The 14,569-nt window shown below is 47.2% G+C and overlaps 1 protein-coding gene across 1 annotated transcript in view; it reads right to left on the reverse strand.

Moving 5' to 3' along the window:
* The window catches only part of TBK1 (TANK binding kinase 1), an 814,893-nt gene that overhangs the window by 272,682 nt on the left and 527,642 nt on the right, over positions 1–14,569 (reverse strand). The gene's annotated exons all lie outside the window — the stretch shown is intronic.

The raw sequence follows: 14,569 nt of genomic DNA on the forward strand, positions 1-14,569 counted from the left end.
GCTATTATTCACAAAATAACCAAATCATAAATCGCATACAGATTTGCAGATACATGATTAAAATCAACATGTCATGTATGTGAAATTATAAAAATACTGGTCAATCCACAGAAATGAGGGGTGGAATAATTATTTACAATGAATAAATTAAATAATATGATAATAAGCAACCATATATTCACCAAAACACAGAGGAACAATAGGATCATAGTTGTAATGCATCAAAAGTTGACAAAGGAATTGTAAAGGATACATGATATCATCCCAGTCAGATAAGGATAACCACGAATTATGGGAGAAAGAAAAAACATCTTTATATTAGCTTGTTGGCAATGCAGCTTATGAAAGAGGGTGCAACACTTGCACCTTTACCTTAACAATGAACCCATTGAGGGTGGGCAGCGCTGTTGCACGGCTAACAGTATGGCCGCCGCCTCAGAAGCTCCGGCGACTGTGTCTTTATCTTTTGAAATATCCTAAGTTGTGAGGCCTCCTTCACCCTCTGGAACCTGACAATACGAGTGTGAACTTGCTGCCCCCCCCCCTTGAACCGAACATCTGCTGGCGGCGATGACTGGTGCGGAGTGTTTTGCTGCGACGGCCCTTCCCGGCTCCCACGGTCCAGTTGGGGGAGGGACGGCCTTGCAGCTCATGGTGCGAAGCGGGAGAAACCTCCTGGGGGACAGCGGCTGCATCAGTTATCTTGTGGGGCGATTCCGAACCCATCGCCTGTGGACCGAGGAAAGAGACCGGCCTCGATAATGGAGTGCAAGCTCCTTCTTCGCCCGCGACCTGTCGGCGGAACCGAGGGACGAGAACGGAAGTGGGCTCACTGCAGAGGGATGGCAGGAACAGCACCGGACCGAGACTGTACTCCGGGGCGCAACCCACTGCAGAAGAGGACACAGCGAACGTGGTGCGTGCACCCCCCCCCGATGACCAGGAGGGTCCCCGAAGGACAGCTGGAGTGCCGCTCATCTTAACGATAAGCACAGACAACATCCCCCACGCTTCCACCCAGCCCAAACACCGTCTGTTGCAAAGTCCCTGCCCCGATCCTGAAGGGACACTCCCGGTCACAAACTGTGAAGGTACAGAATCCCCAACCACCGCCAGTGAGCGCATTTCACCAGCGCGGGGCTGCACACCGGGGGACCGTATGAGTACTTAACACACAAGCGACACTAGAGGAGGAGGATCAGGACCCCGGGTGGCTCACTGCACCCAGAACAGACGCACACCTTCAAGCCCTATTAAACCGCATTGAGGGCACACAAAGGCATTTGGAGAAGGGGGAAAGGAACCCTGCGCTCCTAGGCAAGCGAACCTAGACCTAAAAAGCCTGAAAGCAGCGGTTGGGACATAGCGGACCGTAGATGAACCCTGCATGCGACATCCAACACGTGGGGCATTACTGAGGAGTTGCAACTACTACGGCGGAGCCCCGACAAGACTGGAACAGCCCAGTGGCTTAGCTGCCTGCAACGAAGAAGTGGTAACGGAAGATGGGTCAGGGAGAACCCTAACCCATTCTCAATTGACCCGGGAGCACTGGGCACCCTCCACCCCCAAGTGGGAAGGCACCCCCAGAATATATAAGGGGAGGGTCCACCCCTCAAATCAACGGAGTGAAAGCTAACTGGCGCCACAAACTAATTGAGAGCTGTCACCCCATAGGCCCCATTAAGGCCGGTGGCATGCTCCCCACTGTGAAAAACGCTTAAACAGCCACCTTACCCAAGCAGTGCTGCTGGAAGAACCGAGGCAGTAAATAGTGAGATTGGAAGGCGGGCACCCCTGGCTCACTAGTACACGCCAATTAGGGACAGGCTTGGGCCTCTCCCTCCATATCCGCCGGCTGGGCAGCTACCCTGCCCTGGTGAGAGGAAAACAGAGGCTGCATGTCGGATCACTGTCGCATCTGGTTAGAGACACTGCAGCATCCAATCCCAACAACAAACTGACTGAAGCACCTCACAACTACAGGAAACACTCAAACTATGATCTTATATACATAGGCAGAGACATCTGCCACTAGGGAAACTGGCTGCCCCGAGAGTATATCTCACTAGCCTGAAAATAACACTAACGCAGTAATGGTTCGGAGCCAGGCCCAAAAACTTTAACCCTATGGCAGATACAGTTGTGCGGAGAGTACAGCGTGCTGGGACATCCTGGATATCCACTGAACAGCGTAACTGGTACCATCAACGACGACCTCCAAGAGAGCCATTTAGTAGACCGCTCTAATATGGTAAATCCAAAAAAACAGGCCAAGATGGATCAATTTGCACATATGGAACAGTCGCAACCGACTCCCTCTCAGGAACAAACCCAAATGTCATCCCAAATAGACATTGCTACACTAAATCAGACATTACTGGCCCTGAAGAGCAGCAATGGTGACTTGGGGGCCAAGATCGAAGCCCTCATGTGTAAGGTGGACATATCAGCTATACAAATTGATAAGTTGTGCGGATGCATGACGGAGGCAGAACGGCGAATAGGAGATGGAGAGGACTAAGTATCCACACTGCAACGCGAAGTGGCGGATCTGCAACAGTCAGTCAAGAAAGTAATTGGCAAGAATGAAGACCTAGAAGGACGATTGAGGCAGAACAATATCAGGATACTAGGCGTTCTGGAATCAACACAGATAGCCAACATGGAGAAATCTGTGGAAACACTTCTGTTAGCAATCCTGGACAAACCGAATCCCCCCAAACCCTTCAACGCCCATGTTTATGGTGGAAAGAGCACACCTACCACTGGCTACCAAGCCCCTCCAGGGGCCCCAGAGTGCCCGATCATAGCTAAAATATTCAGCTATAGGGACAGGGATATTCTGCTCTGAGCGAACAGAGAGAAGGGGAAACTGCAATGGGGATCTTCAACACTTCGGCTATTCCCGGACTTCAGCCCAACGGTGCAGGAGCAATGCAAGACCTTCCAAGCCGTCAAGAATACTCTGTGCAAGAAAGGAATACAATACGCAATGCTTTATCCGGTCAAACTTAGAGTGCAGCATAATGGTTCAACCACCTTTTTTACCACGCTGGAGTCAGCATAGTGCTTTGCACGGAACCTTCCTGACCCAGGAGGATCACCGAGACATTCCCCCCGCCGGCCCTATGATACTGCTATAAAGCAAGGATAAGGGTCATCCGACCCCCACTCAGACATCGCATAGGTTTCAGAGGAGATGAGCAGAGCCGAAGACCAAAAAACGGCCGTGACCACATGGAGCGATTTGGCCGCCCTTAGTGCTCCGCTACCCGCAACCACTGCAGTATTGTTAAGTAAAGTTACTGTGTGTAGATTCGAGTAAGTGGTGGGAATGGGAGCTGGTAGGTTTTTGTTTCTGGCGTGGGAGGGTGAGGGTGAGACTGGGGGAACGACACTGGCGGTCCTCATCAACAGTTACAGGGGCTGACAAAAGGGACATGGGAGCTCACACACGACATATAGCTCATCTACACGCAGAAGAAATTAACGACGCAGCGCAAATGCCCAACAACATACCACGAATAGATAGCCCTAATATCGACACAAAAGCTGACATACAGCATACACAATGGGTATACCAACCATAGGGGAGAAAACGGACGTGGCACTATCAATACTATCTTGGAATATACGAGGCTTCAGCAATCAGAAAAAAGCCCACTTAGTAGCAAATTATAGTCGAAATCACAAGGTAAATGTACTATGCCTACAGGAGACACATATAGCCAGGGGGGGGACTCCTCCCCAAACTAGCAGATATAAGGACTCTTACACGACACACTCCCGCAGGGTAGCTATTTACATACACGGTTCCGTACTTCTACAAGCTACACGAACAGATTAAGGATGCAGAGGGGCGGTACATCATACTGGCAGGGGAGGTGCACGGCACAGAATTCCTACTTATAAACATCTATGCATCCAAAATGGACTCCCCAGAATTTTTCCATCAGTGCGCTAAACATATCCATACATTTTCAGGTTACAAAATCATATGGGTCGGGGACTTTAATATCGCTCTCACACTAGAAATGGATAGGTCCACAACCACGCAACAATCTCTCCCCCAAGCTCTCAAAGCGTGGGTGTCTATTGCCAGCTAGCATCAGCTGCATGATATATGGCGTGGAGTGCACCAGCTAAGGAGAGAATACACCTTTTTCTCAGGGGTCCACAGCAGCTCATCCAAGATAGATTATATCATTGCCACCTCCAATATTAACAGGCAGGTGTCAGAAGCCACAATACTTAGACCACTCACCCGTACTGGTCCGCATTACCATTCTCACAAGACCCCCAGGACAACAGCGATGGCGTTTCAGGGCCACCGCCCTGGAAGACGTGGCCTTCCATGCAGAGATCAGCCAGGACATACAGATATACTTCCAGACTAATGTAGGATTGGTACCGGATCCTGGCACGGAATGGGAAGCGATTAAAGTCTACGTAAGGGGATGTTGCATTTCAAAAGAAGGCACTAAGAGGGTCCATGCGGGCAATAGAAAGAACTATCTGGGAACTAGAGAATGACCAGGGGGCCCTGGACACCAGAGCTGCGCTGCACCCTGAAAGCTCACAGAGAAGAAGTCCTACAGCTCGCAAGTAGGGAGGAGAGATTTCTAGGTGATCCAATAGTGGCAGCACGGTACGGGGCGGGGGACTGCCCAAGCAAAACACTGGCCTGGGCCATCAAGCGGGAACACCAAACCACATCCATAACAGAGGTTAAAGATCAGGACGGGAATATCATTAAAGACCTAGAAGGGATTAATAACACTTTCCGAGACTACTACAGGCAACTGTACGCATGGCGACCCAGTGCAGGTCATGACGTGTTCGTGCAGTACCTGCATGAGATTGCATTAGGCTGGTTAGATCAAGAGCAGGGGGAAGAACTAAATGCCTCAATAACCGAAGAGGAGATATGGAAGGTGATACTGTCCCTCCCGAATGGTAAAGCCCCCGGGCAGGATGGGATAACTGCGCAATTCTACAAAACTTATGCAGATCTACTAATTCCCAACCTACTGAGAATGTACGAAAGCGCCTTGTCATCAGGTGCCCTCTCGGAATCCACTAGATCAGCATTAGTGACAGTACTCCTAAAACTAGAAAAGGACCCCCGACAGCGAGCGTCATACAGACTGTTGTCAGTAATCAACACCGATAATAAAATCCTGGCCAAGATACTAGGAGACCGCACACTTCCACACATGCCTGCACTGGTCATACCTGATCCTTGCAGGGTTTATCCCAGGCCGGTCAACCCAGAACAACCTGAGACGCCTATTCACCCTAATGCACAACGTGAAGCCGGAGATACCGATGGCGATCGTGGCCGGAGATGCAGCGAAGGCCTTCGACTCAGTTGAGTGGCCCTTCCTCTTCGAGGTCCTCCGGCACTCTGGATTTGGTTACACATATATCATGTGGGTCAGGTTACTGTACACGGCCCCCAGAGCGGCAGTTTGCATGAATGGGGTGGTCTCGGAGTATATTTATCCCTCTCGAGGCACGTGCCAGGGATGCCCCTTTTCACCAATCCTGTTTGCCCTCGCAATGGAACCCCTGGCCTGTCATATCCATGAAATGCATGCGCACCGGTGTATCCGAGTAAATTTGCACATAGTGTCTTTATATGCAGACGACATCCTGCTCTACGTTAAACACCCAAGGCAAAATCTCCCCCCACCCCAAGAAATTGGCAGATTTGGGGAACTCTCGGGACTAAAAATTAACTGGTCCAAGTCCGAGGTACTCCCCCTAACGACAGGGGTGCAATAGGCGGATGTGGGCGATTAATTCTGTTGGTGCCCCCAACGGATACGCTATTTGGGCATTATTGTTTCCACGAGCGTGAATTACCTGTACAGGGACAATTATGTGAAGGTGCTTGACACGCTAGAACACAAAGTAGAATCTGGATCCTGCTGCCAATCTCGCAGGCCACCCCGTATTGCTCTAGCCAAGATGCTTATACTGCCCAAACTATTATACATATTCAATAACGTACCTATATAGCCTATCTTGCTAAATTGGAACCGCATCAAGAGCCACATGACGCGACTGGTATGGGCCGGTAGACAACCCATAATAGCTTACAATACCCTCACCAGACCATACGAAAAGGGCGGACTGGAATACTATGTATTTAAACTACCTGATGGCACAAGTTCAACACATAGCCGGGTGGAAAACGTCCACGGATTCCCCTCTGCATTTCCCTCCTGGCCAGGGCAATCACTAATCCGAACGACCTAATGGGGCTGACCTGGGGCAATAGAGAAGCACCCCCACGATGCAAAATACAACCCATAACTGTGACATACAAAGCCTGGGAACAAATGGGCCGACTACTGGGGGCAGAAACGTGCACCTCCTTGACCTCCCGATATATAACATTATGGGGGTACCACTCACACATGAGAGATCTTTCCAAAAGCACTTTCAGGCCCTGGGGGTCCAGGCCCTGGGGGTCCAGACCCTGGGTGATATGGTACAAGGAGGCCAATTTTTTAATTGGGACAAACTAAAAAAGAAAGGGGGAACAACACTGACACTGTTCCTATACCATAGGTTCAGGGGACTGCTGAAAACAAAATGGCCAGACTTCCCTCTAGCCCCTATACCACATCCTGCACAACAATACGGGAGTAACCAGTTACCAACCAACAAATTAGTCTTGACTATCTATAAATTGATCTGGTGAGGGAAATTGGTGAGAAACGGCCCTGTAAAAAAATCTGGGAATATTTACTAGGAACAGCGATAAGCGAGGAACAGTAGAAAGTTGTATGTATGCAAACTAGTACCTTAACCCTGAATGCGCGGTATAAACTAACCCACTATAAGTTCCTACATCAAGTATACTATTCCCCCCTCAAACTGAGAAAGTCTTTCCCCGAGAGATCATCCTTGTGAAAGGTATGGCTCAGAGCCTGCAGACTTTTACCATGTAGCATGGACTTGCCCGCTTATCAGGACCTTACTGTGGGAAGATAGAGGTAGCAATGACCGAAATGCTGTCCACAACACGGTCATACACCCCCAGAACTGTGGCTACTGGTACTGATTACGGATGGATCTCGCACTGAAAAGAGACTACTGGGTATGGGTACAGCCACAGCCAGATACCTGGTGGCAAGGTCCAGGGGGAAACAAACGCCCCCCTCATTTGCAAGGTGGGTGGAAACTATGAATACATACAAGAAGAGGAAAGCCAGATATGCCTCTACAATTACAACAAGCAGCCGCCCATTTGTTTACTGCCTCCCGGTCTGCCCTTACTATGCTGAGTTTCATCAGATTGCACACACCCCGGAAGCTACCCCACAAAGGACAGCCAATGACATTCATATTGAGCTGAGCAACTCGCCAATGTCGATCGAACGAGTGGGATGTAGATGAAACGCAGGTCCTAGGGGCGGGACCTCTGAACCTTGACTCTGGCCCCTGAGGTGATGGTGGGTAAATGGCCCTTGGAAGGCAAGGACAAGGCCCACTACCAAGGCGATGGACAATGGAATGGATACAAGTTAAAATCGTGTGGTACAGTAGAATGGGCACAGATTGGACGATCATAACAACTTGTCTGGAACTGTAGTGAGAGGGGGAGAGGGCGAGGGAGGGGGGTTTCACAGGGTAATACGCACAATGTGGTTGTTTTCTGATTGTTAAAAATTCAATAAAGTTTTTAAAAAAAACAATGAACCCATTCACTGCATGTGCAACCAACACATGCAACAACCGCGAAAGCAGCAACCATGTCTAAATTTTGATTGGTGTCAGTCCAGACGTGGACTATACATAAAGCCACCTTTGTGTGCAGCGACTATATGCCATGCGTTCTGCTGTGTGCCCAGGTGTCCCATTTTGAATCTAAGGTTAATAATTGCACAAATTTGCCTGTTATAGTACCAAACGTGAACATGAGGTTGGGGCCTACCTGGGAAAGTTTCAAAATGTGCCCTCCTAGTAGTGAGGGTAACTGAGAAGTAAAGGCATCAACACATTTTTATTATCATTATGTATATAGGTTGCGTAATAAACCAATCTATCAAATGAAATGAAGTACTCCTGAAAGTAGTCATGAATAAAGAAAATTGCACGTGAGTCCAACAAAAAGCCTGTTGTATACGCCCGCTTACCCAATACCATTTATAAATGCCGCTAATGCACCCACCTAATCAGTAAACACAATATTACAAATCTAGCATTAACAATCACATATGCCCAATATTCCAAAATGGAAGGCAAACGCCATTCCCAGGTCGGGCTTACATGAAAGTGCTCCAATTTTCATGCCACAAATGCAGAAGTCAATAAACACGTGATGGAATCAAGCGAAGATATCGTTGAGAGACAATTACAAAGGAAAACGCTATTGGGATCCTAGTCAACCTCCATACGTTATCGAAGTAACTCTAATCAATATAGGTACTCATCTATCGAATTAATGGTTTTCAGCCGTCAAGTAAAGAAGCTAACCAAGCCTGCTTCCTGCTTGGGCTTAAATACTGTCAGCACTGGCCAGTTCTGCAAACTAAGTCAGTGGCCTCGGAGGTCTGCCATCTTGGTGGTGGAAACCTGCACCATTCAATATAGACACAATTGTTGGATAATAAATGAGTATCCAATTGTAAAACCCCGGCATAAGACAACTGGAGCATGCATGTCTCAGTGTAGGACCACATCGGAGAAGCACTCTATTTAGCACACGCTGATGTTAACCTGGGCAGCCTGGGGGGTCATTCCACTTGTGGTGGTTAAGGAGTCAACTCTGAAAAACAAAAGTTGTGGCACATTTTTCAGAAAGTCTAAAAACCTGCCCTTCGGTAAGCATACCAAACACACTACTAAGACATTATGAATGGCTTCTTAAAGCGCCCATTGGTAAAGAACGTCTTTGGAAGGGAAGGGTGCGACAGTTATTGAGGAGCCTCGCACCAGCTTCCATTGAGTAGTCATCTGGTGGCTGACCACATGCAGCTCGGGACAGCAGGCAATTCTGAGAATTCTGGTCAATCACAGGCACGGCTGACTGGACCACAACATTTTGTACCTATGGAAAAGTTTTGTCTGCCTACTATTTCTTGTAAAAACCCTCTCTTCTCATTGTGCACAGAGGGCGTTTTGGCCACGGAAAGATGTGTACCTATCAAACCATTTAAAATGAAATAGTAATTTCAGCTCCAAGCACTCCGTGGCTTCTAATGTTGGCACTAAACTGTTTGCATTTTCAGTTTTGATGTTACACCCTATTTGGATAGGGGCACTAATCTGGACCGAAGTGCGGAAGGGCATGTACTCATGGTTATTCCTAGGGACATTGTTGTTTCTCTGGATCAGGGTGCAAGATCAACTAGATCGATCCAATTATTCCCCAGCAAAACGAACGTGGTTAATTTGCAAAGGGATTGGTCGTGGATCTCAGGTGCATTAAGTGGAAGCAATGGTGCTGGACCCTTGCAAGCTCCCTAACACCAAGTCGTAGGACATGTCTTTTCTATCGTGGAACACGCAGGGTTATATTCATCCGTTTACAAATTCAGCAGTGAATCACCTGCTTAAATTTAATTTGTTAATAAATCTAGAAGAAACATGGCTCACTACTGCACCTTTTATTGATGGCTATTATTATTATTATATTTATTCCTTTCAATCTGCCAAAAAGGGATCATCTGGCCGCCCATCCGGCGGACTTCTGACATTGGTTAAATCCACCTGTGTATTGCCCAAGTTGATGTTGGTTTTGGAATCAAGGCAACGCATATTCGAATTACTCCCGACTGTATAATTGACATTCTTGTCGTGCATGTGTATTGGCATGTGGGGTTGGGCAATATTGGCGGCTTTGTAAAAAAAAAAAAAAAAAAAAAAAAAGGCTGTTTTAATGACTGGCTTGATAACTGGGAAAGAGGATTAATTATCTTGTGTGGTGATCTTAATTCCTCATGTTTGACTCCTCTGTCATCAGTGGGTGCTGGAGCGAATAAAGAAGGGAAAGACTATTTTGGACATATTTGGTTTAAAGCATTAACTGGGATTGGTGTAGAAATGTTGAATGGAGCCATCTGTATGGACATTCCGAGCCACTTTACATGGTTCAATGGATTGCGTCATTCAACTTTGGACTATATATTGGTTAAACAAGGGCTTTTGGACAGATGTTTTAAACATCTGCCCAACAGAATTTAGTTACCATTGTAAATAAACTGCAAAGTTTGTGTTGGGGGATCTTACTGGCACTGAACCAGGGTGCATTACAAACAGGTTTAAGAGTTAACGTGGCTGGCAACAGAATCTGCTTGAATGCTTCAGTGAGAAGAGTTAATTCTACTTTTGACAAATCTGTTAACTCCAATTCACAGGCCAGTTTATTATTCTAGTTTTTCAGTGGAACAGTTTGAGGATTCGGTTAGACATCTAATCGAACAAAGTTTGCCCATGCATAAAACAGACCTTAGTGGCACGCAAAGGAAACATGCACACTTATATGATGGGGACGTTGTTCCACAAAAAAGAACTTTGAGGGCCGCAATCAGAGTAACAAATAGATTCTCTGAACTTTGTGTCCGAAAAGACTAGGCACACCATAGAAATTAAACAGGTATATAAAAACTGGTTAAGAGGTCATTGATTCCCGAGGGGTCAGCATAAAGCTGAACATATGCTCTCTATTTTGGTTAATAAAAACTCCCGGGCCATCTGGCAGGTAATAAATGACATGGACTATTTGGATTCTACTAGTTCATTAAAGTCTATGTTGGAATTTACTTGAGTAGTGTCAGGGAGATTTATCATGGTTATGCTTCATCCCCTCTCCTAGTGAGACCCCCCAGCACCCTTTGCTGGACCTCTGGACCTTTTTCCTTAACCCTGAATGAGTGGAGCCTTTTTCCACTCATTCATTCTTATAGGCGTTAGGGAGAATTTTAATGTCTGTGTCAATTCCCTTTAACCTTAGAGACCCTGAGCTCTTTTGCTGGACTCTGGGCTTTTTTAATTTTAACTCCCGAGTGAGTGGGACTTTTTTCTCACTCTCTTGTGTTTTTTGTCACTAGGAATTTTGTGTTTCTTACTGTTTAATGGAGTCTGGTGAACTCCATAGGCATTTGCTGTTGCATTGTGACACGCATCACCTTTTGTGCAGTGCCACCGAGATGTCCTTTGGACTTCTCAATGTTTAACTACATTTTCTTGGGTGAAACACTGTTCCCAAGAATAGTAAAATGACCCCCACCTTACCCTTTCTTTTGTGGGTCCAGCACACACAACCCTATGTGGAGTGCTGGGGGGCAGGCGGGGGGGCGTTACATAGTAACTCCTTTATCCCACTCCTCATATAACATTCTGTTACACTAACTTACTTGAATGGCTGGTGGCAGTGGTTAATTTTTTACTACCTTGTGTAATCTATCTGCAGACTGAATCCTCAGCTGCCTTACAGCACACCCAAAGGTGACCATTTTCCCAAAATGCCCCATCCTTCCCCCCCAACCAGTCTTTTTTTGCCAATGCTTGTCAGTTTCTTCTGGGCTTTTACTCTGTTTGAATCTTGTTTGAGTGCTTTGCGCATTTTGCCTTTGGCGGGCTTCAACCCTGAAGCCCACCCAGGCTCCAGTGTGCCTGTAAAGGCAGGAAGTGAGGGAGGGTCTTGAAACTTCCCTGTCCTTTGTCTAAAGGTGTGCCTGAGTGAAACCAGTTCTGATTGTCCGGCTGGCTGTCCAGTAAAACAGCCACCCTGCTGGGTGATTGACAGACTAGGGCTGTGAATGAATGGGAACATGCTTAAAAGGTCAGATTTCTTGGACTAAAGGGAGAGTCGACCACGGGAGGACAACATCTGACAAAGAAGATGTGAAGAGACCCCAGCAGCACGCGCCCAGACCGCAAAGTGCCCGGTGAAGCCCTGCAGCTGTGCTGACCCAGTTTTCGTTTCGACTGGGAAGACCCGCACAGGAAGACTTCTTCCCTTAGGCTGGTGGGACCAACTAGCCCCACAACAACCTCCATTTTGGTGCAACCCTCGACTTGCTGTGACTTTCCAAGGCTGTAGAATCCCAATACCCACGGACTCCTGACCATCATCGAGTGCATTGTCTTCCGAAGTGTGAATCCGGCTAAAACTTTGTGGGCATCCAGAGGACCCTACAGATGCAGCAAATTCGTCCAGAGTCCCCTCACCAGAGTCCGAGACCGAGAGATCAAGTAACCTCTAACCAGAGCCGTTTGTTCTTCTTTGGTGCTGAGAAAAAGGCACCAAAACCACAAAGAGCCGCTGAATCAAGGAGAATCCATTGCTGCCGAGTCCCTCTCTTGAGTGCTGCCGCAGGAGCCTGACAGACATCCCCCCTTTCGTCACCACAACAAAGCTTCATGAACAAGGGTCTGCTGCACTGCAACCAGAAGGCATTCAAATGGAACAAATGGTTCAGTTCACAGGTACTGTGGGGTTTTGGGTACATCAACCTTTTTGCCATTTGTGGTGCTTCCTACCTTGGGGAGTGCCATTTTACCCTCTTTTGGAGTTGACCTCAACCATGCAGCTTGGCATTCTTCAAGGTGACTCCTCTTGAGTTGCTGTGATTTTCTATTTGTACTGACTATTTAAAAACATTTTCTAAGAACATCAGAACTTTGAACTGGCCCACTAACTTTGGCTGTCCTGACTCCCTAAAGCCCCCCTTTTAAACTTATTGGCTTTGGCCGTACTTGTTCCCTTACAGGTTTTAATTGTTGAACATGATTATTGCTGGGATAAAAGACTTCCTGCATCCCTCTGGGAGAATCTAACTTTTTGTAGAATACCAGTATGCTCTGATCCAACTATAACTTTTCCCTCCCTCAATACTGCAAAGGTGATACAAAATAAGAGTTATTACTGACCTCAAAAGACGTCACTATGTGCTGGAAAATGTATAACATATGAAAGAATTACTCACCTGCTTTATTGTTCACTTTTTGGATTGAATCCGAACTTGGGATTAATGTTACTATTAGTTGCTGCTTTTTAAAGAATGCTTTAAATGTCTTTGTGAATATGTAAATAAATATTTATACTATTAAGTGTGTTAGTGTTTTCTTGGATACCTGTATTTACCGATTTCAATTGTACAGCTCCAGACCTCACGTTACCCCTCTTGAGATACGCCTGGCTGCTCAGTCACACTTGCAACGTGTGTAGTACAGGCCTATGTTAAAAGGTGGGTTCCTAAAACGAAGAGATACATCTTGTGTAGTCCCACACCAGTTGGACTGCATCAATTCCTACCTAAAAATAGGCTCTGTCTTTTGGAACTCTATTCTTTGGGCCTCATCACGCATTTAAGGGGTGGCCTTTTCACGAGTTGGACGCTAAATGGGCTGTTTTACCTCAAGCTTTTTTCTGGGGGTGAAAATCCCTGTTTTCGGCGGTATTACCGCCGGCTGTATTAGCCCGCATTATTAGTGCCAAAAATGCCTCATTGGATCCAATGGACCAATGGGGAATGGGGATTTACCGTAAACGCCCAACCCGTGATCCGGCAGTAATACCGCCGGCCGGACCGGCCGGTGCTAAGGCCATTACAGTCAGGTGGTATTACAGCCGGGATACAGCCCAACTCGTGATGAGGCCCCTTGTATTTTATCGTCCTATGGAGTCTATTTTTCCTCCATAACTCTTAAAGGCATCTGTATTTTATTATTGCATCACACAGCTCCTTATTGGCAAGAGTTTCTGGGGACCTTAAGGGTCCTCTCCTTTGAGATTTGTGTCTATATCCTGGAGTAACTACAATTCTTAAGGATAGAGAAATACATGGCATTTCTCCCAAAAACTTTATAGTCTGAGTGATTAGCACACCCCACCTTATGTGGAGTGACAAAGGGATACTTCCTATCCCCCTTTTCTCTGCTCCTGTGACTTTTATGCCACAGACAAACTTCTAGTTCTGGCTAGTGGCAGTGGAGTGTCCTACCAACTATTCTACCGCAGACTATGTCCATAGCCTCGGTTGTGCACAATAGGGGCACCAGAGTACCAACTCAGGGCCTCCCCCTTCTTCTTTCGCCATTACTTGCATGGTTGTTTTTGATCAGCGCTTCTTCTACCATTCTGGGAGGGGAGGCCTGTGTGTGTGTTTTGCCCTTGGCGGGAACCCGTGGGTGTCCCAGCCTAGGATCCAGAGTGTCTGGGCAGGCAGGAAGTGGGGAGGAGTTTTCCACCCCGTCCTTTATTTGCCAGAGTTCCTGTATAGGACCAGCTCCCACTGGGGTACTGGCTGTCCGGATTGGACAGCCAAATGCCCCGTCCTGTAAATTGCTGAGAGAAATTGCAGAGGAGTGTGTGCTGGAATTGTATAAAAGGTGAGGCTTCTGGAGTGTAAAGCAAGTCAACCACTGGAAGCTGAAGCAAACGAAGAAGACTACCAGAGAAGCCTGCAGAGCCTTTGCAACACTGTGAAGAGACCACTGCTGTCCCGACACAGTTTTCTGTGAAAGAGAGGAACTCCGAATCGGACGACTCCTTCCCTTTGACTGGTGGGAACAACCAGTCCCAAGACGAACTTTGTTTTGAGCT

This window comes from Ambystoma mexicanum, chromosome 12 (assembly GCF_040938575.1).
Source record: "Ambystoma mexicanum isolate Mex_15411 chromosome 12, UKY_AmexF1_1, whole genome shotgun sequence".
NCBI classification, from domain to species: domain Eukaryota; kingdom Metazoa; phylum Chordata; class Amphibia; order Caudata; family Ambystomatidae; genus Ambystoma; species Ambystoma mexicanum.